This window comes from Lygodium microphyllum, chromosome 27, assembly GCF_053477565.2.
Source record: "Lygodium microphyllum isolate KBCC chromosome 27, Lygodium_microphyllum_v1.1.10, whole genome shotgun sequence".
NCBI lineage: Eukaryota > Viridiplantae > Streptophyta > Polypodiopsida > Schizaeales > Lygodiaceae > Lygodium > Lygodium microphyllum.
This window is the reverse complement of record NC_141161.1, coordinates 76,033,881-76,059,739: the sequence shown is the minus strand read 5'-3', so window position 1 is coordinate 76,059,739 and position 25,859 is coordinate 76,033,881.

The following is a 25,859-nucleotide window of genomic DNA, read 5'->3' as shown; positions in this document are numbered from 1 at the left end:
AGTTACCTCAAGAGGTTGCGAGGGAGAGAGTTAGCTCAATTTTCCATATCTCGGTCTTTGACTAAGCCATCTTCTCTCACGCTCTCCCATCTCAAATTTATTCCTCATTCTTTATCTCTCGAATCTAGTTGCAAATGATGGCTCCAAAGTGACGAGGTGGAAGAACCATGGGAACCATCACAATTGGTCAAGGAACAGGTATTGCCAAAGATACGAGAGTGCCCGAGGCTACCAGAGTTGTCACTACCAATGGAACATCGGGTGTGGCGAACAAGAGTGTGGGCAAAGACAAAATTCCCAATGTTGTCGTGCCAAACCAAGTTATTATTTTGCCACATAAAATAATTACATAAAATATTAGCTTCTATATTTCACACTTACATGAATTGATAGTTTCATCTAGAAAGCATACTAGTACACACATAAATAATTAATTGCTATAATTTCTAGTTAGATTAAGTGAGATTCTAAATCATAGAATCATGATGGAAAGAGTTACAAGAGGTTATTGCACATATGACTTTTTGCGCACTCGAGATTAGTAAAATAACTTGATATAATTATTGTCAAATGCGACAAGGTTGAGTGTCGCTTAAAAAGTGAAACTCTATTTAAAGAGTCTATAAGTCATCTTGTTAAGTTTTTGGCACAATATATTTCTTTAAGGAATTTCGCTTATGTTGGGTAAGATAGCCCAAATGGGAAATTCATGCCTTGCTTTACATGTTGTAAGAGATGTACTCAACACTTATTTATGGAGAGGAGAATCCTCATTATAATGTAAGGTTACCTTAGGATAAGGTTTACCTTGGCTGTGGAAGCTGTGAATGGCATGATGGTGTGATTGTTATTATATCATTTGATATACATTTGAAAGGACTATTTATGTTTGTTAGAATCTAGATCTCTAATTGAAAATATTAACAAACAGGATAAAAGGAAGAATCATGCTATGATATCCCCAAGCTAGCTGCAAGACCCTTCTCCAAGGGGATCATGGTTATCACTTCACGAGGCTTAGACTAGCTCTGTTAGCGAAAGGTCTATCAGTAGGGATAGTCTCGAGCAGTAGGAAATGTGGGTGCAAAGGGGGCTCTGGCTGTAAATCCTACATTGTTCCTAGAACTTGATGAGCCCCATCGTGACCCAGGATGAAATCCTAGAATCCTAAATACTAGTTATGTGGGTGGAATCTTGGTGGGCAGAATACCCTCGTGGAATTCTCTCTATATCTTCAGCAAGGTCAAAAATATGAAAATTGTAATAAGCTTCCAATATAATAAAGAAGTTAGTTTTATTCAAGGATTATTTGAATTGGATGCATGTCCATGAGATAAATTAGAAGGAACATGTGATTTAACAGACTAATTAAGGAAGTTGGTTGTAACTGTTTCAATAAATGTGTTGTAGGTAATTAAAAAACTAAAAATGATTCTGTCATCAAAGGAAAGCAGGTGGATGTGACCCCCGACAGGTCCGCCCAATGGTAGGGTTGTCCCGCTTAGCTGGGAACTTTTCTAAATCAGCAATAGACATAGGAAGACACCAACTAGTCATACGTAGAACTGACTTGCATTGTTTTAGGAGACCGGAATGGGATTTTGCCTCCTCGATCTCCCATTCTCTTTGAACCAAGTGCAATGGCAAGTTCGCTTCAGATCGAGTAATCCTGTAGAAGTGGGAACTCAAAATTACTAATGCTAGCTGGCGGTTAGGAGACTTGTTTGATTTTAGGAACCCAAAATTCAGGTCGATCCTAGTGGGTTCGGCCGTAACTCTCCCATTGCAAAGTAGAATTAGTAAGGCCTAAGTGACAAACCCCATGACATTCCAAGGGAGCGCTGGGTGGCATCATTTTTGGAAAACCTACTGATGGACTACTAAAAGGTGTGCCATGGATTGAGAGTGTGACGACGAACATCCCACAAAAACACTCTCAATAGGAAATGGCAAAGTAGATATATGCAATAGCTCATAATCATGAGAATAAGTGCGTGCACTACTTTGGAGGAACATAAAAAGCTTTTCATTAGGGGTTTCATCCACATCACTCTCAAAATCTATCTTATAATTTGTTGAGAGTGGAAAAAAGACTAAATTTTTTATTGATTTTGTTGTTTTTGAGGTATGAATAGTTGATTTTTTATGGATTTAGAGTGATGTTCTGTTATTAATGGAAGTGTTTGGGAGTTTTTTGGATGATATTGATTATGTTTTGGAATTTCATGATGATTGTTAGTAGAAATATGAGGCTCTATGATGTTCTGATAGGTTTTGTTGAGGTTCTAATTAGTTTTGATACCTTTTGTATAGCTTCTGTTTTGTTCTGATTTTCTTATGTATGAAGCATGGATTGATGATTGATGAAGATTGATGTTTTTTTGGAAGTTTATTGAATAGTTTTTGATATTTTGGAATGGTTTTAGTATGAGTTATGAGGATCTACTGTTCTCTGATGACCTTTTGTAACCCTCTGTAAACCTTCTATAGAGCTTCTGTCTCTGCTCTGTTCCTGTTCTGTTCTATTCTGTAGATCTTCTGTAAGTGTTCTTTAGAATGAATGTATGACTTTGGAAAAGTTTTCTAGCTTTTGAAAAGTATGAATCTAAGTTCAAAAGAGCTAAAACAAATGGAAGAAGCAGCTGCTGAAGGACTGAAGAGAAGACTAAAGTGACAGTGACAGTAGTGAGCTATGAAGAGACACTGTAGTGGCTCTCGTGCCCTTTCATACCTCCCATACCTCTTGGGAGGTGCATCCATGACCTGAGAGGGACTATTAAGTGCCATTATTGATTATTATAGTGAGGAGATAATGTATTATTGATAGAGAGAGAGAGAGAGAGAGAGAGAGAGAGAGAGAAAGAGAGAATCAAAGATAGTCAAATCTATCAAAACAATGTGTCTGTCTATGAGAGATTGAGAGAGAAAACTATGAAGACCTTGAAGATGAATACTATGTGATTGATTTCTATTCAAAAGTGGTGTATTTCTTTGTGTTCTTGTTTGTTATGATGGATTCTATGAAGATGTTGAAGATTATGGTTGATTCTATCAAATCCGTGGGGGATATCTACTATGATGCTGCGTAAAGAATTGTTATTTTCTTTGTTTTGGTCATCAAAAGAATGAAATAAAAGCTTGTTGATGTTACAAGATAGATTTTATTGCAGTAGAATCCCCTTTTCCTTGATGTTCCTCTTGGGGCTCCATGTTTTTGGTTCGTAGCTAGGGAAACTTATCATCAACAAGCATCAGAAGAGGCTGAAAATGAAAGAAATGGCATTACCAAGAAGAAAAGAATTCAATGGATATTTGCAAAGTTCCTTATTCCACTGAAGAGTTGGAGATTCTCATTATCAAAGCCACTTTCCACAAGAAGTTCATCCCACAATGGCGGAAACATATTCCCATCATGATGCAAGCTCTATGCGGTGGACTATTTCCTCTTCCTATTGAAGCAACAGAAACTTGCATCTTGGTGGCAAATTGTTTGGAAAAAAACTGAAGAGCAGAAGCAGAGAGAATGAACATCCATGGAAGATTTGGTATTCATTGAGAAGTTTTCAGACATCATCAAGTGGGAGATCGTGAAGAAGCTTTAGGAGTCGTGGTCTATGGAGGTTTACAGAAACAAGAAAGAAAAGAGTTGGAATTTGTTCGTGGATGCTCAACAGCAAGATATGTGGGATGCTTGGTGTTCTGACAATCTTTTGTTTGTCAAATTAGCAACCCAGTGGAAGTCGGTAGACAAAGTGTTTTTCACAACATACACTATTGAAACCATCAAAAACTGACATTATTATAATGATGGCACAACAAAGATCCTAAGAAGAATGAGTTTTGATACTTTCAGAATGGAATATCTCCCCCTCTGTCTAGTGGTTTGAGGGCCGAATTCAGAGATATTGAAAAGAAGTAAGTAGAAGAGATGTTGGCCAGAGAATCCTCCAAAGACTGAAGTCCCTCTGATTCTATTCTGTTGAGTACAGACCAACTGGTTGAAGCCAACCCACTAATGAATGACGCAATCAAGAGGCAAGTGCTAGAACGAGTCTAGAGGTACGTGAGAAGAGAGAAGGCAAGAATCAGAGCTGAGAATGAGCTTTCTGCAAAAGCCTCCTTTGATGCTCTAAAAGCACTCTTTACAGAAGTCCCCATGGCGACTCAAGGTCCCTCTCAGATTCATCCTAGAAATATTAATGACAGGCCAGCAAATGTAGTCCCATTACAAATTTTTAAGGGAGAGTACAATGAAGACCCTGATCTTTATATAGCAGAATTTATGGTAGCATGTGTGGATAACAATGCTAGAACCCTTGAGCATTAGTTAGCAATCTTCCCCGCCACTTTCAAAGGCATGTTTCAGTGGTATGAGAGACAAGCAGCAGGAACGTTTGGCACATGGGACAACCTGAAGTTGGCCTTCCTCACTAAATTTAGGCATGAAGGTTTTGAAGAGCGAATGCGAGAGGAGTTCATGAACCTAAGTCAGTCCTTTAGAGAAAGAGTAGAAGCTTATGTCTCACGAATGGAATCCATCCTGAAGAGATGGACTAACCATCATTTGGACAAAGGCATCTAGAAAGGAGTGTTTCTCAGAGGCCTACAACCAAAAGTTCGCAAGTTCGTGGAATTGAGAAGACCGGTCAATTTGCAAGCTGCAGTGGAAGGTGCAAGATTGTATGACAAAGTTGAAGTAAGGTTATCAATGACTCCAAGAAAAGGAGTCTTACCTCCTTCTGTGCCAAGAATGATATACCCAGCAAATGCAGTCCCAGGGACAGTTCCCTACCCCTATTCCCAGATGCAAATAGTTCCGTAGTATAATGTACCTAATCCACTATGGTCACCAAAGATGACAATGCCTCAAATGATGATTTAACCACAACAACGGTGACCTCAAACAGTTCCTCCAATGACGACTCAACAATAGTGGGACCCTACCAACTGGAATCAACAACCCCAAGTCTCAACAAGAGTTCTGAATCAGAACCAAAATAGAGGACCCTCTCGATCAACCCAACCAGTGTATGTAGTAATTACAGAAGCTTCCCAAAACCCTACTACAAGTACTTCAGGAGGTTAGAATCTGAAGGACTACTTATCCAAATCAGTTGCAAGTATCAAGAAAGAGCTTATGGATGTGATTACAAAGTAGCTACAGACGTTGAAGGTGAATAGCGCTAATATATCTACTCTTGCGGGAGTTGGGAGAGATGTGATGCGTTCTAATACATGTGCCGAAAGTGTCATCAAGCAGGACATTTAGCCACTGAATGTACTTGAAAACCAACCATTCCTCCTGGAGCCTTTTATTCCTACTATTTGCAGAAGAACCATATAGAGGATATTTGCTCTCTGAAAGAGATGCATGAATGAAGAGAAAAAGATGAAAATGCAAGATTCAACTTGCTAGAATCCAAAATGACGACACAGGATATTGGATCAAAGCCTTGGGAGTTTGGTCCTAATTTCAGTCCAAGGAGGTTTTTCTCTCAAAGTTAGAGGACGACAGTCTGATGTTGGTCAGAGATGAGAGGTGGAATGTTATAAGTGTGGAGAAAAGAGTCATATCTCCCCGAATTGTCCAAACCCTAGAAGATATATGGATTACAAGCCCTTATACAGTCGATGCAAAGGACAAGGCCACACTACAAAGGACTGTCCAAGTCCAGCCCCTATCAAGGCCAATGCCATTGATAGCCAACAAAAGGTACAAGAGCCTGCCTCCAATTTAGTAGAGTTTGGAAGTTGTCGCTATCACACATGCCAAGAAGAAGAAACCAATTGTCCAGAACGAAAATAATTCCCCTGCCAAGACTGTGAAGTTCAACCTGCCAACAGAGGGACAGAGTAGTACATGACAGAACAGTGCAGTACTAAAGAGCACTGGAGTGCCATAGAGAGTCACAAAGACAGTCCCAAAAACAGGACCGTAGGTCTAGGAGATAGACGATGCAAAAGCACCTCCAGAAACAGAAGAAATGCCGATGCTGCCATTGCTAGAAGAAAAAGGAAAGATGAAAATGGGTGTAGCCCTATTCCCCAGCAGGCTGGAGAAGCCCGTGGATCCTATCAAAGAATATGACTTGGTAAAAGATCTAAACACTTTTAAACCAAACTTAACATTCCTGATAATTGTTGATGCTATCTCCCAGCTGCCAAAAGAAATTCAAAAGCATCTTGACAAGAAGACGCAAACTAAGGATTGTTCCCCCAACAACAATAAAGTCCAACAGAGCCGCAGAATGTGCGAAGGAAGTAGATGTGGCTAACGCCTTCCTAGATCTTGGAACCCCAGAGATTAGTGTATGGATAGAAGGATGCTTTATTTTAGATGCATTGATTGATGGAGGCTCATCAGTAAACATAATGATGGATGTGACAATGAAGGACTTAGGGTTGCAAGAAATTCAACCTACACAGTGGCTTATCATATTAGCAAATCAAAGCAGAATTAAACCATTGGGCATCCTCCCATACGTAAAAACAACCCTTGCAGGAGAATATTACTGGCTGACCTATCTAGTGGTTAAACCAAATTCTTATGGAACCTCATACTCTCTGCTATTGGGAAGACCTTGGCTTTTTGAAGCAAGAGCCAAGACGGATTGGTTCAAAGGAACCCTAACCTTAGGCGAAGGATCCAACAAGGTGGTGTTGAAATTGTATGGATCGCAAAAAGGTAATGGATCCACATCCATCGAAGTCATAACCGACTCCTCCAACGAAGTAATAGATAGTACATTAGGAGACAAAGAGGCTGTTAAATAGATCTTTCCCAAGAAAACAGAGGCACGGTCTCTAACAGTGGGCACTGTAAGCCAACTACCAAAGGAAGCCAAGTCTTTGTCTTTGGGAGAATACCTCCTGCCTCAACTCGAATTGACTTCTGAAATCACCTCTGACAGCGAGATAGAAGCATGGATGTACTATCCTCCCTGTTACATGGTAGTCGTAGAGACAGTAGCAAAGACAGAAGCAAAAGTAGAAATAGATACAGAGATGGAGGATCTGTTCTTCTCCTACAGAGCCTCTACAGAAGTAGAGATAGAGCCTCCAGAGGAAGAGGATGAAAATGATGAGGAAGGAAATGAAATAGGTTATGAAAGTGCAGTTGAAGAAGATCCTCTGATAGCGGATTATCTTGTTGATGTCCCTACAGAGACCTCAGAGGCCGAAGATCTCGGGCTGTTGGAGGGAATGACCATGGTTCCATTTGGGTTGACCAATGGACCACAAAGTATGTAGAATCTACATAAGCAATGGATCAAAGGCATAAAAATCAAGTTCACTAGTGGCTCCTATCACCCTGACCATTCATTTTGGAGAAAAGATGATGATGATGCCCCTTGTCAACAAAAGTCAGAGCCATTAGAGCCACGGCTTTTAGAAGGTCCATGCTATGTGACATTCCTAGACGCATCATCTGAAGGAGAATCCATAAGTCCAAAAGAAATCACCACTCACACAAAAGCAAACAAAGCTTTGATACCCTTCCAGCAATCTCAACAGACAAATGAGTCATTTGTTCAGAAGGAGGGCACTGGTTCTCGTACAACATCAAATGATGACACTACTTCCTTGAAAGTGTCAGACCTCTATCCAGAAGCAATCTGTGGGACATTTATCTGCGAAGTGGAAGGTGAAAGAAAAGTAACATTCTTGGATACTAACAGTACTGAACATCAACTGAAAGTGGGTCTTAATCTTCTAGAAAAAGAACTAGTGGTCCTGCGAGATCTAGTAAAGGAGAACTTAGACGTGTTTGCTTGGTCGTACAAAGACCCCAAGGGGATTGATCCCAGAGTATGCCAACATCACATTGACCTAGAGCCTGATGCCAAACCTATAAGGCAAAGATAAAGGTGTATGAATCCTAGTTATTCTGCTCTGGTGAAGCCTAAATTATTGAAACGTCTTGAAGCCGAGTTCATTTATCTTGTGGCTAACAGTGAATGGGTTTTGCCCATTGTGATAGTACTTAAGAATAACGGGAAACTTCGAATATGTGTGGACTTTCAAAAGCTAAACTCAAAGATGAAGAAGGATCATTTCCCTATCCCTTTTAATGACCAATTGTTGGACATAGTGGCAGGCCATGAGCGATATTCCCTCTTGGATGGATTCAGCAGATATAACCAAGTTCAAATCGTAGAAGAGGACCAATCCAAAACAACCTTCACCACAGAATGGGAGACCTATGCTTATAGAGTGATGCCATTTGGGCTCTGTAATGCTCCTGCCACCTTCCAACGAGTAATGATGGCTGCCTTCCAGAATCATTTGCATGATTTCATTGAGGTATATCTTGATGAATTCTGTGTTTATAGTTTAATCTGTGAGCACTGGGGACACCTAGAGTAATATTTTGACAGATGCTGAGAGTATGTGATTTCTCTCAACCCTGAGAAATGTATCTTTGGCATTTCATCAGGAGTTCTTTTGGGCCATATTGTCTCTGCACAAGGGATTGCAACAGACCCGACGAAGATTAAGAAGATTTCCACCTTGATAGCGCCAACAAACCTCAAGCAATTGAGAGGATTTTTTGGCCATGTGGGCTACTATAGAAGATTTATTGCACATTTTACAACCAAGGCAGCCTCTCTGCAGAAGTGCCTAAGAAAAGATGTGGATTTCCTTTGGACCAATGACTATGAAGAAGCCTTTAATACCCTAAAACAGTGCCTTATCCAAGCACCTATTTTGCAGCCTCCTGAGTGGATGAAGGAGTTTCATGTGCACACAGATGCATCAGTTGAAGGGCTAGGTACTGTCCTATGTCAAAAGGGCCCCTCTAAATTAGATCAACCAATATATTATGCAAGCCAAAAGGTCACTGATAGGAAATGGAACTACACAGTGATAGAGCTTGAGTGCTTGGCAATGGTGTTTGTACTAGAGAAGTTTCGACACTATCTATTGTCAATGCATTTCAAGTTCTACGTGGATCATGAAGCCTTGTCCTTCTTGATGAACAAAGCATATATCAAAGGGCAATTGATGAGATAATTGCTCCTATTCGAGGAGTTTGATTTTGAAGTGGTCACTAAGCCTCGTCGTTCCCATGTCCTAGCCAATCATCTATCACGGATCCCTCAAACTGCAAGAGAGGAACAGGATGATCCAGACCTTCCAAATGCTTCCTTGTTTCTAGCTTAAACAGTTACTCCCTAGTATGCAAACATAGCCAACCTCCTAGCAACTCAAGAGTATCCTCCTGGCATCTCAAGCGATGAGAAGAAGAAGCTTTTGTTAGAATTAGTCCCCTACACTTTGCTAGGCGATGCACTATACAAGAGAGGTAAAGATGATGTATTGTGAAGATGTATTGCAGGAGATGAAATTGGCATAGTATTGGAAGCATGCCATGATGAACCATGTGGTGGAAACTTCGCAGGAGAAGGGAAAGCTAGGAAGCCTCTGTTAGCAGGATAGTAGTGGTTGACCCTCCACAAGGATGCACATGACTACTGCAAGAGATGTGATGCTTGTCAGCGAATGGGGAAACCCACCAAAACAAGTGTCATGCCACTGCAACCTATTCTTCCCCTAAAGCCATTCAGAAGTGGGGGATTGATTTTGTGGGTCCCATTGATCCACCCATCAGATGGAAGCAGAACAGATACATCTTAGTATGTATGGATTATGTCACAAAGTGGTGTGAAGCTAAAGCTCTGAAGTGGGACGATGGTAACAAGGTAGCTCTATTCATGTACAAAAATATTATCACCCATTTTGGCAGTCCCCTTAAGCTGATAAGTGACAGAGGTACTCATTTTTGTAATAAAATCATGGAGGAGCTGATGGAACTGTATAAGATCCGCCATCGCAAGTCCACTCCTTACTACCCCAAAGCCAACGACCAAGTTGAAGTCACCAATCGCATCCTCTACTCGATCCTGACAAGAACCATTGCCACACATCGTCTCGACTAGGACGATCGACTTACAGAGGCCCTTTGGGCATACAAAACCTCCCATAAGGTAGCTACAGGACAGACCCCTTTCAGTTGGTGTATGGTACCGAAGAAGCCGTCTTCCCTGTTGAACTGGAATTGCCCTCTTTCCGGGCGAGTGGCAGTTAAAGAACGCTTGGGAGATGATGAGTCATTGCAATGCTGCCTCCTATACTTGGAATGTTTGGATGAGATTCGACGAATGGCCCTACAATGTATGGAAACCACTCAAGCGCGATGCAAGGCCTATCATGACAGTTTCATCAAGCACAAGGAGTTCAAAGAAGGTGATCTTGTCCTAGCCTATTATTCGAGATTTGGCAAGTTTCCTAGCAAGCTTCAACAATAGTGGATGGGCCCATACAAGGTACTTGCTATCAATCCTAATGGCTCTGTTCAGGTGCAGACCGTTGATGCCTCTGATGATCCTTTTTTTATCAATGCCTATCGTCTAAAGAAGTCGACCTACCCTCTCCTTTTTTATCATCAGAGGCATCAATGGTCTGCACCTAAACAGAGCCTCTGATGATCCTTTTTTATCAATGCCTCTAATGATCCTTTTTTTATCACAGTCGACCTACCCTCTCCTTTTGGGTGTCGCACTGTCATTCTCTCTATGCTTCTAATAGCCCTTATGATTTTCCTCATGAGGTGGTCTCGTTCTGCTAGCCCCTCACAGATATCTCTCAACCCTACCTTGTTCTCTTCTCGTCTGATCTAACAACATGGGCGAGGTTGGTCCTGACACATGGTATTTCTAACATTCTCTCTATTAACGAAAAAGAAAGAAAGGAAAAAAAAAAAACAAAACAGACAAAACTGTTATGGGAAAAAAGAAAGAAATTCTCTATCATAACATGCCTCGTTCCAAGAAAAGATGGAAACATCCTTGGGCGGGAAGCTGACTGTAGAAAAGGTGGTAACACCTCGCAATTGAAAATAGCTGACTCATCAGGAGAATCTTTTCAGCAAGCAATTTGAAGCCACTTCCCTTGGTGCGTTGTCTCTACAAGATCAATCTGTCTGCCTTCCTTAACAAACGATCTTTCATATAAATCATTAAAGCACCTGATGTGTCAGCTACCTCCATGGGTACGCATCATCTTCAATACTCTGGTGACAATAACAGCTGACACGATCTTCATCATCAATCCCTTGAATGATGTGAGCTTTCATTCTAACAGGATGGAGACGTAAGTATGGGCTGCCCTCTGTATCTATCAGTGAGCGTGAGACAAAGGGTGGGGTGAGTGACCAGTCCTTTCCCTTCAATTCAAATGAGAGGTGAGATGTGTGACTAGAGTGTTGCACGCACGGGATGGGCCTCTCAATGCACAACGTACGATCTGTTCATGTGCATTGCACCATAAGGCTCTCTGTCCTTCCTTCTTTTACTGTATGCCGGCACAGGGCGGGATGCATAGTTGCACCATCAAATGCATACAAGGCATACAACCTCTACACAAGTGACAGTGAAGATTACTTTAATAGGTTTCAATAGAGAGTGATACAGAGGGTGGGTTGAGTGTGATTGGTGTTTCTTCAATAGAGAGTGATACAGAGGGTGGGTTGAGTGTGATTGGTGTTTCTTCAATCAATTATTGAGAGGTGAGAATTGAGGGACGTTACGACAATTGGCATCATGTACATTTATGTTTCCCTATGCACCCATGGGATGGGTCTTTGCCATCGTCACAGGACATGCTACTCTGTTCTGTGCACTGCACTACAAGGCTCCCTGGCCTTCGTCCTTGTACCTATGCCAAACGGGTTGGACACACTAATGCACCATCAATTGTATATCCTGGTATACTCCCTCTACACCATTCCCTTGTTGGTGTGTGATCTGGGTTTCCATCAATATTCACTCGCATGATGCAAGTTATGGGGCGAGTGATTGTTCTCTCATCCCATTTGAGTACCTGTGAGTTGAGTGACTCTCCTTTGTCAATGACACCTACCCCGATGGGTTTTATCAACCAGCTACCTCCCCAAGTGCTGTTGCATGGTCCTTGCCATGCTGGCTGAACATTGGAGCGAGCCGTGGTATCTCCTATAGCTGACTCCAACCCTTCTATAGCAGTGACAGTTCCTTCGACCATATGCAAAACGGGTCAAGTCTTTCTAATCTTATCCTTATGATTGCAAGTATAGGTTATGTTTTAAGTGTGGGGATGCCAGAGTCCAGTCGGTTGACGAGTCCTAAGCTATGTTGCTGCATCTAACCCTGTCCGTTAAGGTTTTAAGTGTGTGGATGAGTCCCTACGCATCTATGATGCATACCCCCCTTCCCATGCCTTAGTTTAATCCTGCATGTATGACATGATCTCATTTTACCCTGGTGGGATCCCTTACCCAGCCACTTGTCCATGTTCAACCCCCCCTTGGGGTTATTCCTTCTCTTTTTGCCTCTATCCCTTGTTGTAACGTTTTTTCATGTGAACGCATCCTACGTTCACTGAAACCCCCATCTCCCTTACAGCCATATTCGTCCCTTTGACCTGACCATTTTTCTTTTTTACCAACCCCTGTTCCGGCTAGCAGTTCTTAAGTTATTAATTTTTGAAGCATTTCTCGTACATTGGACGGTTTTCCATGTGAACGCACCTTTATTGCTTCCACACAACAATCTGATGTGAAAGCCCTGTCCTCCATCTTCCTCTTGACATTTTTCATTTTTTCTCCCCGTCCTTTTGATGCACGGTTCATCCGATATTAATTTTTGTGTTTTTGGGCCATTTTCGTGTATATTTTTAACATTTTTCTATGTGAACATGCCCTACTTTCACCAGAATTCCAATTTAATTTGACTACTGTGTCCCGCTATCCTTTCCCCACATTTTTCCTTTTTTTCTCCACTCTATTTTGATTGATGTATTTTTCGTTATTAGTTTTTCAATATATTTTTGATTTTGTTTTTCGTGTTTTTCCCATGTGAACACCCTGATTTTTCCCTAACACCCATGTCGCAGTTTTTTGTCATCTTCCCCTCGTCTCTCGGCACATTTTTCCTTTTTATGATCTTTCAATCCGGTGTATGATTTTGGTTTTATTAATTTTTCTTTCTCTTGATGTGTGGCCGTGTCTCTTTGTCACGCGTGAACGCGCCTGCTTTTGGTTTTAAGTGCCTCGAGATGCCCTTGTGGCCTCTGTGCCGCGCGTGTTGCCATCCCCGCCCCGTCTGCTCTCACTGATGCAACTTATCATCATTATTATTATTATTACTCCCGTACGTGCACTCACCTTTTTTTTAAATGGATTTCGAAAAAACAAAAATAAAACATACCCCACCAATTCACCCCTACCACCAAAAACAAAAAAAACAAAAAAAAACAACAACAACCAACAAAAAAAACAATAAAAAACTTAACACAATCAACAACCACAAAAAAAACAAAAAAGGGGAAAAAAAAAACAAAACAAAAACAAAAACACAACACATAAACACCAAACAACATTATTAAAAAACAAAACAAAACACACCTTTAAAAAAAAAACCCAACAACACAACAAAAAAACCCCACATAACTAAACACACACACCACAACAAAAAGGAAAAAATAACAAACCAATGAGAACTATTTAAATTTAGAAAAAAAAACATAACTACTTACCTGTCGTCGCGCGCCTCTTCTTCCTCTTGCCTGTGTCTCCCCACTCTCCCTCCTCTCGTCCTCCCCTCCACCTCCTCCCTCCTGCATGTCCTCTCCCTATGTGCCTCCTCCCTCCCGTGTGCCCTCTTCCTCCCCGCCCTCTCCACCCTCCCTCCTCGTCGTCTCCCTCTGCGCCTCCTCCCTCCCGCACGCCTCTTCTTCCTCCCGCCTGTGCCTCTCCACCCTCCCTCCTCATCGTCTCCCTCTACGCCTCCTCCCTCCGCGTGCCTCTTCTTCCTCCCGTGTGTGTCTCCCCACCCTTCCTCCTCCTCGTCCTCCTCTGCACCTCCTCCCTCCCGCACACCCTCTCCCTCCCCACCCTCTCCACCCTCCCTCCCTCCCTCCCTCCTCCTCCTCCTCCTCCTCCTCCTCCTCCTCCTCCTCCTCCTCCTCCTCCTCTCCTTCCACCCGTAACCTAACCCCCCTTCCCACCCGTAGCCCATAATCTCTAACCTAACCCCCATTCCCACCCCTAACCCGTAACCTCTAACCTAATGTAACAACTCCGAAATATGCAATTCACATAGGAAAGCCCTCATAGGGATAATATTTTTTGAATTGGATAAATGACAAATTTTTTTGTTGTTATTCCCCTTATTCCCCCCAGCCGACTATCGAGTTGGAGGGGTAGGGGAATAGAAGGAGTGACTAAGCTCCTCGGTGGAGCTCACAGGAGAGAAATGTCCATGCCCGTTGCCGCATAGGGGAGGGAGGAACCTCTCCCTCTCCCTATAAAAATCGTAGCTATGAGGAGCATTGGGAGAAAGAAGAAGGATTTGAAACTTTGTGTGCATCGTGAGGAAGAGAGAGATTGAAGAACATCGACACGCTGGTGCTGCAGAGGAGTAGCTGCACACGTGCCAAGTTCTGCTCGATGCTGCAGTCTGGCCCCTGCCCACATCACCGCCAACTGCCTTATCTTCGTCGCCATATGAAACACGCCGACGGATGCCATTTGTCGATGGCCTCCACCCTCCATGTGCCTCCTTCTAGAGGCTTCCAAAGCTTCTAAGGGGGGGGGGCTCTATAAGCCTCCTTTCCCCCCCCAAATTTTCTTCGAATGGCCTTTAAGTGGTATCTAAGCCCCCTTTTTTTCCCCCACATGAAAGTCCTCCCAAGGGCTTATAGGCCCTTCTTCTCCCCATACCTTAAATCCTCCTAAGGCCTCCCTTAGACCCCTTTCCCCCCCCCGATATTCGACTTGAAGGGGCCTTCATGTGGCCTTAAGTTTTTTTCTTTCCCCATATATAAAAAAAAAGTCCTTCTTAAAGCCCCTTCATACCCTTTGTTTCCCCCCACACAAAAATCCACTCTTAAGGGTCTTCTACACCCATTTTCCCCCTTTCCGAGGTTCAAAAACCTTAACTACGAGGGTTGGTATTCCCTTCCCCCCCTCGGGATTCAAGAAAATCCTCCTAGCTATCATCATGTGGGCTTAGTAAAACACCCCCTGCCCCGGAAATCCAAGGCCCTTCATGTACCCCTTTCATACCCTTTGTTTTTCCTCCTCTTCGAGATTCTTCCACCCAATTTCGCGTGAATTCCACCTAAATCCCTTTTCGTGTTCGCATACGAAGGAGACGGACAAGATCGTAACTCCATGCCCAAGGTGAAAAGGCTACATTTGCGATGGCTCCTAAAAAGCCCAAGGCGCAACCACTGGAGGATCGTCTCCTAGCATCCACGTGGACATCTCACCACAAGTCCAGGTTTTTTCTTCCTAATTTTTAAGTCGTTATAATTTAATTGGGCATAGATGTTTTTTGGAAATAGGATGCATTTTTCATCTTAAATGCTTTAGAAAAATTAGCTCACGACGGAGGAATTCAGTTACTAGTATTTTCAATAGAACGAACAAAAATAAAGTGAGCAAAAAATTGATATGCATTTCTAGCAAGTAGTTTTTTGTGCATTTCAATGAACTGAACTTAGATTTAATGTCCATATTTACAAAACAGAATTAAGATAGTGCATGGAAGTATAAATTGCATGTCGCATTATTAGGACATATCTTTTTCGCAATGAGTCATCAGGGAAAGTGCTAACAATCCATAGAAAGTTGCAAGGCATGAAATGATTCTTAAGTTGCCTAACTCTAGTAAATTGGTATAAACATCGTTTTTCAAGTGCATATTTATTAGTAAAAGGCTGCATGTTTTAGCATGAACCTTGTTCGCAAGTTATAGAATGATTAATCGGAATTAGGCTATAACCTAACCTATGCTTGACCTTAAAACGAAAAGTTAGGGTTTGAAAATCAACTTACGCATAGACAATGAGTCATGTGGTTATGGAAACGATAGAGTAATTATCACCAAAAATAGATAGATTAAATTGGCATAAACCAAAACTCCTATACCCTAAATACTTGCCCACATTCACCAAATGTAGGGACAGCGGAACATACTTGAGAAGTAATCTAGGGTTTGTCCCTAAGAATCTTACGCTAAAAAGATGGAACTTGGAACCCTAGGATTGACAATGTCAGCCTAATGTAATCAGGAATAGATTGTTTCGTGACTCTATTTGATGAGTAGAATAGTCCCATAGTTCAATGGGACACTTGTGCAACAAGTGCAGAGTCGTATGATCTTGTGATTGGATCACAAGGGAATGGCCAATTCTCGAAATGAGGTTGGCAGATTCTTACGCAAGTTATCTTGCAATAGGATGAATAATTGTCCTAATATAGTATCTTTCTTGAGTAAAGATAATTGCTTGGAAGCAAAAGACCAGACGATAAATTGGAATAATCTATGAACTTAAGGTTTTGATCAAGTCGGGTTAATAGGGCATGCCCTAACCCAGGATATAGGGGATCTTACCAAACCGCAATTGATCCCGGATCGAGTGCTGGATGCATTCGGGAAGGAGGATTCACTCCTTAGCAGTTGGCCAACAATAACGACCAATGGAAATGATTGTGCTTGTTACAAATTTAAGAGCACTGTTTTGCTTTGTTTGATCAATGAATTAAAAGGATAAATGGATATCTAATGCTTCAGGTTGAAGGCCTGAAGGGAGAGGCTGCTTCAGTTAACCACGACTACTTGCCTGACCCTAATCAAGGGGATTGTTAACCGCACCGGGAAGGTGGACTGAACTTGTCGCGAGAGGTCTCTCCGTTAAGTGCTACTTGGAGCAGGAGGATGCTTGGGTGCCAGGGGGGCTCTGGCCGTAAATCCCTTACCTTTCGGGCCCTGCACAAGAGACTAATGTGACTCGGGATTGGATCTCGAGGCCCGCATACTAGTCTACGGGCGAAAACTTGGATTAGTGATCCCTGTGGATTGCTGGATAGCCTTCGGGTGGATTGTGGATAAGCCTACGGGCTTGACTTTTTGTATTTCAAAGATAAACATGATAACCTATTAACAAGGAACTTGTTTGACATTGTTTTTCTATGTCAAGTGATATGATTACGTGAAGGAACCAGTGCCTAACATGTTAAGTAAGGAAGTTGATTGATACATGTCCAACTAAATGTGTTAGGTAATTAAACAAAAAAAACAACCTGAGGAAAGTGTGGTGGATGTGGCCATAGGTCCGTCCTACGGATGGGTGGTCCCGGTTGGCTGAGAACTTTTCTCAAATCACGATGGACAGCCAGAAGATCGTCAAAGAATACGAACAATAAAAGCGTTGACCTAGAGTTAAAATTGATTCTGATTTACGATGTTTTAGGGGAACGGAATGGGACTATGCCTTGTGGCAGAGAGGTTGAGCTTCGCATCCCTCTCGTTTCCCATTCTCCTTGAACCAAGTGCAGTGTGAATCCGGTTCGGACCTGGTGTTTCTACGTAAAGTAGTTCGCTTGGGTTTGATGCTAGTTGCTGTTAGGAAATGACCAATAGGGAAAACCCTAATTTAGGTTCCTAAGTGGGAACGGCCGGAATACTTCCACTACGTGGCAAACGCGGAGAGTCCTAGATCTCAAACCCCGTAACATTCCATGGGAGTGTCGGGCAGAGCCTTCTAGATATACTTTCTGATGGACTGCTAAGACGTGTCCTAAAGATAACAGGTGGACATGTTACAGTTGGTATCAGAGCCAACCAACAACGGAATTGTTTTTATGAAATCTTAATGAGATGAAGTAAAGAAAATGTTGCTGTTCCAAACATTTCCTTACTTTCAATGCTGTCTTGCAGAATCACGAAGCATGGAACAAGTTCTTGGTATTCCGAGTCATGTTTATGACTGCGATGCATTCCCCTGATTATCGACAAGGGGTTGAGATGATGAACATCCTAGAGCAAATCTATAATCCATCACCTTTGTACATGGAACAAAGATGGATGGGTGCCTCAAGAATCTACTATATAGCTGCCCACCGGTTTGCATACCTACAAACTAACCTAAAGAGGATCAAGTGGTTGGAAGACCTAAAAGTCGTGAAGCTGTTCATTTTTGTGGAAGCTCACGTAAATTCAACTTTACATACTCGAGGTCGGAGGGTGGAACTAAACTCATATGTATATGAGGAAGTAACCCGTGTAATCCCCGCCGACAGGATTAAAGTGTTGGGGTGCCATGAAAAGAATGGGTTTCAAAGGAAAGGATACCTTGAAATTCCAATGACTTACCGATTCCTGAAGATCCACGACCCAAAACCATACTATTATACAGTTCATGTAGATAAATGTAATACAACATTATTCTCCCAAAACTAAATGTAACACTTGGCTTATCATCGCAAGAAATGTTGTATTCCGAAAAGGGCTATGCCCATATAAATACAAATAAGACTTCTTTTTATCAATATCTGATTGTGCATGAGAATTGTTAAAAAGTTAAGTGGTTAGATTGCTTGGGTGATAGCGGAATTGGAGATGTAATATAAATCAATAACGATTATCGTGTAATAACATTAAGAAACCTTTATCCAGGCACAACCCCAGGTACAGGTTCCCAGTTCGCCTCCTACATCAAGTATTGCTGTAATCCAGGAGAAGAAGTTTCTTCTCAAGCAGATTAAGCCGCCCGAGTTTGAGGGGAGAGGCAGGTCCGTCCAAGCAGATGCTGAAATTTGGATTGAATCCATGGAGGATTACTTTGAAGCAGCCGGTACGGCACCCGCCAATCAGGCTATGCTTGCCAAGCTGAAGCTCACCGGCGAGGCCAGGCTATGGTGGAAGCAATGGTGCAAGGATCAAGGGATCGCGGAAGGATCCGTTACCTAGGAGAAGCTGAAGAAAGCCGTGTAGGGAAGATACTTACCACCTGCATATAGCACGCAGAAAATGAATGAGTTCTACGAGCTAAAACAGCTGGGGCTCACTCTTGACGCATATTACTCTAAATTCGTCTCACTTCTTAAGTATGCGCCACATATGGATATGACACAGCAGGTGTCAAAATTCTGTGTTGGTTTAAATCCACCAGTAAATACCCATCTCGAATCGATGCGCCCATCAGATCTTCAGGATGCACTCATTCAAGCTGCTCCTATAATTCAGGAGGTGCAGGCTAGACCAAAGGGTAACAAAACTTGGTCTTACAATGACCCGAACCGAGGAGCATTCAGGCCTCAAATGAAGAGAGTTCAAGGTCATAATTAGGGACAAAGAAAGAAACCAAGGACTAATAATGTCAACAACTTTGTTCGTACTCAAAGCAATTGCCGAAACCTCCATTGTTTCCACTGCAACAAGCCCTGTCATTTCAAGAGGCAATGTCCCAAACTTGGAGGAGGACATCACCAAGCACCTTTCCAAGGAACGGGCCGTGGTTAGGGAGCCACTACCCGAGGCACAAGAAGAACCGCTTGCATTGCCAATAGGCAAATGTGTGAAGAAGAAGAAGATCCGACTATGGAAGCGGAGTTTGAAAGGGCGACAGTCCATGCCGCTCTTCACAAGAAAGGACCGAATCGCCAGTTCTCGTTGATTCAAACACCGTCGGACTATCAAGGTGAAAGTTTCAAGACCTTGATTGATTGTGGCAGTACACATTCCTTTATCTCACCCGCTTGTGCAAAAAGATTAGGAATAGCCACAATAGAAGCACCTACCTTGCTTGTGGAATTGGCAAATGGTCGTGAGGTTACTTGTAACCAGGCAAACTGCTAAGGTGGAATTCTTTCTGGGAGGAAAGAAGACTTCAGTCAAATTTAGAGTCATGAGCCTAGGTATCCATGAGTGTCTACTCGGAATGGATTGGCTTAAACCCAATGACGCCCACATTCATTGTGGAAAGGGCCAAGTTTCCTTTCGAAACTCTGAAAGGGAATTGGTTACAACTCAAGGTGAGGCTGGAAATCCAAAAATTCAATTGGCCAAAGCATCTCGAATCATAAAAGGAGTCAGAAAAGGATTACCTATCTACTTGATTAAGCTCAACAAGTTAGATCAGAAGCAAGAGTCTAGTGAAGGACCTTCTTGGCTAAAGGAATACGCGGATGTATTTCCTGAAGAGTTGATAAACATCCTGCCTCAAAGAGAAGTGGATCATGAGATTAAGCTAGTACCAGGAGCTACGCCAATTGCAAAGAGACCTTATAGAATGTCCATACTAGAAGAAATTGAGATGAAGGAACAACTCAAGCAACTGTTGGATCAAGGCTACATCCGTCCTAGCAGTTCACCATGGGAAGCTCTAGTACTATTCCAGAAAAAGAAAGATGGAACACTTTGATTATGTATTGATTACAGAGGGTTGAATTAATCAACTGTCAAAAACAAGTACCCTATTCCTAGAATAGATGAGATTCTTGATCGTCTTCAGGGTGCAAAGATCTTCTCCAAGATTGATCTCAGGTCTGGTTACTATCAGATAAGGATCAAGGAAGAAGATATCCCAAAGACGGCTTTCAATACAAGATATGGACACTTTGAGTTCCTAGTTATGTCATTTGGGCTTACAAATGCGCCTGCCACCTTCAATAGGTTAATGCATGATATCTTTAGGCCATATCTTGATGATTTTGTGCTCGTCTTCTTCAACGACATCCTAGTCTATTCTAAACAGGAAGAAGATCATGAACCCCAACTTCGGATTGTCCTTGAGACAATGAGGGCACATAAGTTGTATGCTAAAATGAAGAAGTGTGCATTCTTCAAGCGTCAGATTGAATATCTGGGATTCATCGTATCAACGGAAGGAATCTCAGTGGATTCAACCAAGGTCAGATATGTGCTTGAATAACTCTGATTGCAGCACCTCTAACTGAAGAAGCAAACATCCATTGCATGGTCAACTCCCGAATAAACTAGCTTAGACAGATTGAAGCAAAGTTTGGTATCAGCACCTATCCTAAAACTTCCAGACCTCAATAAGGAGTTCGAGGTAGTAACTGATGCTAGCATGCTTGCCTTGGGATGTGTGCTCATGCAAGAAGGTCACCCGGTAGCTTACTCTTCAAGGAAACTGAAGAGTCATGAGAAGAATTATGCTACCCATGATCTAGAATTGCTAGCTGTCATCCATGCTCTAAAGCTTTGGAGACACTACCTATTGGGTATCAAGTTTACCCTAGTGACTGATCATAAAAGTCTCAAGTGGATCTTTACCCAGAACGAGCTCAGCATGAGGCAACGTCGATGGATTGAAGTACTGGAAGAGTACGACTTTGAAATCAAGTACCGACCAGGAAAAGAGAATGTAGTTGCCAATGCACTTAGTCGCAAGGCATTCCTAAATTCTCTAATCTTGCAAAATCCATCAACAGTTAGATCTCTAGCTACAAAGGTATCCATGCCAAACAATCCAATACTTGAGTTAGCTAGAGAGGATGCATGCCATGATCCAGCCTACCAAACGATGCTAAGGGAGATCTCTATCAAGGATCAGAACCAAAAGCTGCAGGCTAAGTATCATGAATTTTCTATCAATAGTGGTCTTGCCTACTATAGAACGAGGCTGTGTATACCGGCAAGTCAGTAACTTAAGCATAAGATATTGTGGGAAGCTCATGATTCCCCTTTCTCAGGACATCCTGGCTATGCCAAGACTCTCAATGCAGTTAGGAAGAGCTACCATTGGGAGAGGCTTAAAGGTGACGTTCTCAAATATGTCACCGAGTGTTTGTCTTGCCAACATATCAAAGCCAAACATGTCAAGATGCTAGGGAAGCTGCAACCGCTTGACATTCCCCAAATGAAATGGGGATTCATCAGTATGGACTTTGTTGTTGGCCTACCCCAAGTTCAGGGAGGATACAACTCCATCATGGTTGTGGTTGACATGCTTTCTAAGGTTGCACACCTTATTCTAGTGAAGACAAACTATAAAGCCTCAGACATTGCAAGGTTGTTTATCAAAGAGATATTCAAGCTACATGGGCTACCAAGAAGAATCGTTAGTGATCGTGATTCTCTCTTCACATCACACTTCTGGAGAGCCATCTTTGAAGCCATTGGAACTCAACTCTATTTTAGCACAGCTTACAATCCCCAAACGGATGGCCAAACAGAGCGAGTAAATCAAGTCATCAAGGATATCCATAGGGCATACTGTTGTCGTGAGCCGAAAAGGTGGATTCAATACTTGCCTTTGGTTGAATTTGCCTATAATGCTTCTTACCAACAAAGCGTTCAGATGATCCCTTTCCAAGTATTGTACGGTCATGACTGTTGAAGCCCCCTAAACTTCTCAAATCCAACCTTGAGGGTTGAAGCTTCAAGGCAGATGTTGGAAGAGATGGATGACCAAATAAAGTCAATAAGACAGGACATCCAAGCTGCCAAGGATAGACAGAAGGCATACGCGGATTTGAAGCGTCAAGATAGAGTCTTCGAAGAAGGAGACAAGGTCTTCATTCGCGTACGCCCTAAGAAGAGTTCCCTATCCTTAGGAGATTGCAAGAAGCTAAGTCCAAGGTATTGTGGACCGTACAAGATCCTCAAGTGCCTAGGACCTAATGCTTATAGACTACAACTCCCTGAGAACCTAAAAGTTCATAATGTATTCCATATCAGCCTATTGAAGAAGTATGTACCTAATCCTAACCATGTACGTGATGACCAACAAGTTGTAATGCCTAGTCAAGGAGTCCTTGAACTAAGGCCTGACAGGATCTTAGATGTTAGGGAGAGACAACTGAGATCTAGAACCTTGAGAGAATGCCTCGTCCAGTGGAAAGATTATCCCAAAGAGGATGCCACGGATAGATGAAAGCACTCTCAACCACCAATATCCACAGTTTATCTCGAGATGAGAAGATCTCAATTCCTCCAAGGGGGAGAGAATGTAACAACTCCGAAATACGCAATTCGAAATGACAAATTTTTTTGTTGTTATTCCCCTTATTCCCCCCAGCCGACTGTCGAGTTGGAGAGGTAGGGGAATAGAAGGAGTGACTAAGCTCCTCGGTGGAGCTTGCAGGAGAGAAATGGCCATGCCCATTTCCGCATAGGGGAGGGAGGAACCTCTCCCTCTCCCTAAAAAAATCGTAGCTATGAGGAGCACTGGGAGAAAGAAGAAGGATCCGAGACTCTGTGTGCATCGTGAGGAAGAGAGAGATTGAAGAACGTCGACATGCTGGTGCTGCCGAGAAGCAGCCGCACAGGCGCCAAGTTCTGCTCGATACTGCAGTCCGACCCCTGCCCACATCGCCACCAGCTGCCTTATCTTTGCCGCCATATGAAACACGCCAACGGATGCCATCCGTCAATGGCCTCCACTCTCCATGTGCCTCCTTCTAGACGCTTCCAAAGCTTCTAAGGGGGGGGCTCTATAAGCCTCCTTTCCCTCCCCCAAAATTTCCTTGAAAGGCATTTAAGTGGTCTCTAAGCCCCTTTTTTCCCCCACACCAAAGTCCTCCCAAGGGCTTATAGGCCCTTCTTCTCCGCGTACCTTAAATCCTCCTAAGGGCTCCCTTAGGCCCCTTCCCCCCCCCCCCCCGATATTTGACTTGAAGGGGCCTTCATGTGGCCTTAAGTTTTTTTTTTCCCATACAAAAAAAAAGTCCTTCTTAAAGCCCCTTCATACCCTTTGTTTCCCCCCACACAAAAATCCACTCTTAAGGGTCTTCTACACCCATTTTCCCCCTTTCCGAGGTTCTTTCAAAAACCTTAACTACGAGGATTGGTATTCCCTCCCCCCCCCTCGGGATTCAAGAAAAGCCTCCTAGCCCTGGTCATGTGGGCTTACTAAAACACCCCCCTGCCCCGGAAATCCAAGGCCCTTCGTGTACCCCTTTCATACCCTCTGTTTTTCCTCCTCTTCGGGATTCTTCCACCCAATTTTGCATGAATTCCACCTAAATCCCTTTTCGTGTTCGCATACGAAGGAGACGGACAAGATCGTAACTCCGCGCCCAAGGCCAAAAGGCTACATTTGCGATGGCTCCTAAAAAAGTCCAAGGTGCAACCACAGGAGGATCGTCTCCTAGCATCCACGTGGACATCTCACCACAAGTCCAGGTTTTTTTCTTCCTAATTTTTAAGTCGTTATAATTTAATTGGGTGTAGATGATTTTTGGAAATAGGATGCATTTTTCGTCTTGAATGCTTTAGAAAAATTAGCTCACGACGGAGGAATTCAGTCATTAGTATTTTCAATAGAACGAACAAAAATAAAGTGAGCAAAAAATTGATATGCATTTCTAGCAAGTAGTTTTTTGTGCATTTCAATGAGCTGAACTTAGATTTAATGTCCATATTTACAAAACGGAATTAAGATAGTGCATGGAAGTATAAATTGCATGTCGCATTATTAGGACATATCTTCTTCGCAATGAGTCATCAGGAAAAGTGCTAACAATCCATAGAAAGTTTCAAGGCATGAAATGATTCTTAAGTTGCATAACTCTAGTAAATTGGTATAAACATCGTTTTTCAACTACATATTTATTAGTAAAAGGCTGCATGTTTTAGCATGAACCTTGCTCGCAAGTTATAGGATAATTAATCCGAATTAGTGTTAGAAATCAAGCTCACCGTCAGTGTGTCTTCATCTATGGCCGACATCTATGACAGCTAGTGTGTACAGCTGTCTACATGTGACTACATTAAATAAGTCGGGTTAGTCGTTAGTTAGTGACCTGACTAGAGTTAGTCCGTCTAGTCTACATTTACACTAGGTCACATTATCTTGTGGAGTGTGTGCTTTTCAGTTTAGGGTGTGGAACATGAAGAAATGAGCTTGAGAGCCTGAAGGCTCATAGATAAGGTGTTTTTCCCTGTCTCTCTCTCCTCTTTGAACATGGTATCAGAGCCTTACTTGGTGGACCTCCTGGAGCAAGAGGGAGTAAAGATGATCTACAATTGAAGACTTGTGTCATTTTCTCAAACAGGCTGAATGCCATTGTAAGCTGAAGGTATGCGCTGAGTGATTACCTACTCTATGGGTCAAGTTGCAGGTTGTGGCTTGTTCAAAGCCCTGTGAAGGGTGTATTGAGTACTAGTGTGTGCTCTATCAGTATCAAACTTAGCAAACAGAGCGCTGGAGCAGAGGGCAGATATGCATGAACTGCGCTTGTTTCCTGCTCTCAGTTGTTGGGCTGCACTTCATCAAATGATGGTGCATTTGGTCATCAAATGCTTGATTATGACAGGTATGAAGTGTTTTAATATGGCAAGAGGCAAATGCTTGACCTTAAGCTCTGACATGAGCTGAGATCAGAGTGGGCAGATCTGGAAAAAAGGGCAGCACTACTGTATACACAATATACATGGTATATGCAACACATTGAAGAGCTTTGGAAGCTCTCTGACAAGCCCAGAAGCACTCTTGGAGCATAAATATATGCTGGAGATCATATGTACTTGTTGTGATCCATTGCAAGCTGATTTTTGTTATTGAAATAATCAGATCTGGAGCATTTCAGACAGGCTGAAAACTGTCATTTAATATGGACAGCAAACATTTGTTCCTTACTGAAGCATAGTGTGATATTTGGTGACATCTATGAGATGTATGTACTGACATGTGTATGTTAGAATGTTTATGGGTTGAGAAAAGCATTAAGTGCTACTGAATGCTGAAATTTTTGGAGCTGAAGCAAATGCAATCTTGTATTGTTGGCTGAGTACAAATTGCAAAAGTAATGTATCCCACACGCAGGCCCTTTTCTGCCCAGTGGTCCCTTGCGTACATGTGTTCGCGCGGGCCTCGAGGTGTGCCTGTGCGTATATGAGTTGCCAGCGGGTGTTCACGTGCGAGGATGTGCGTTTGGTCTTCTTCGTGCGATGGTGCATGCCGTCCCCGAGCACACACAGTTGTTTACACGAAGTCTGGGTATCTCCTTTGATTTTCCACAAGCCTGCGAAGAATACCTAAAAACACTTAAAAATAGTAAAAAA